This window comes from Octopus bimaculoides, chromosome 30, assembly GCF_001194135.2.
Source record: "Octopus bimaculoides isolate UCB-OBI-ISO-001 chromosome 30, ASM119413v2, whole genome shotgun sequence".
Taxonomy (NCBI): Eukaryota; Metazoa; Mollusca; class Cephalopoda; order Octopoda; family Octopodidae; genus Octopus; species Octopus bimaculoides.
Window position 1 is genome coordinate 7,428,791 of NC_069010.1, and position 1,172 is coordinate 7,429,962.

The following is a 1,172-nucleotide window of genomic DNA, read 5'->3' on the forward strand; positions in this document are numbered from 1 at the left end:
TTTGAACAACTGCATAGGTATGCAGAGTAATTAGTTTCATCTCAAGATATGAGATAATTAGTCACACATTAATTAATCAATCCGTTAATTGCAAAGGATGAAAATTTGTAACATTAGGAACAATGAACTCCTCGTAGAGTTTGCATTGCATTATCTTGTGGGACCTTTGATCTTGTTTCGGTCATTTGACTGCGGCCATGCTGGAGCACCGCCTTTTTAGTCGAGCAAATCGACCTCCGGGACTTATTCTTTGCAAGCCTAGTACTTATTCTGTCGGTCTCTTTTTGCCGAGCCGCTAAGTTACGGGGACGTAAACACACCACCATCGGTTGTCAAGCTTTTGTTGAGGGAACAAACACAGAAACACACACACATATATATATATACATATATACTACGGGCTTCTTGCAGTTTCCATCTACCAAATCCACTCACAAGGCTTTGGTCGGCCCGAGGCTATAGTAGAAGACACTTGCCCAAGGTTCCACGCAGTGGGACTGAACCTGGAATCATGTGGTTGGTAAGCAAGCTACTTACCACACAGCCACTCCTGCGCCTTGGAGATATCATATTTTCGAAATAATCTTATTTCTAATTGGAAGATGTTCTTCAAGACATTAATTATATCAATTAGTTAATTACTTTGATTATGTGGTGGTGGTCGTGGTGGTGAGGAAGAAGAGGGGAAGACGAAGACGAAGAAGAAGAAGAAGAAGAAGAAGAAGAAGAAGAAGAAGAAGAAGAGTAGTGTCTCAGTAGCATTGTTGCGATTACTCTCACCAAATTCCCATAATCTCAAACATTATGGCAACAGACATTAACAATAACATTGTCCTTTCACGATACGTCGAATCTGTTTCCCTCCTCAATTCCCCTCCAGTGTATATTTGCATAAAGTCAAGCCTACTGGAAACATGATGTGAAGAAATTTGGTGAAAGCAGTATTGTTCTTCTCCACATCTTCGAAAGTTCCCAATCATCTTCTCTGACAGGTAAGTCTCCACACACACACACACACACACGTGTGGTAAGTAGCTTGCTTGCCAATCACATGGTTCCGGATTCATTCCCACTGCGTGGCACCTTGGGCAAGTGTCTTCTACTATAGCCTCGGGCCGACCAAAGCCTTGTGAGTGGATTTGGTAGACGGAAACTGAAAGAAGCCCGTTGTA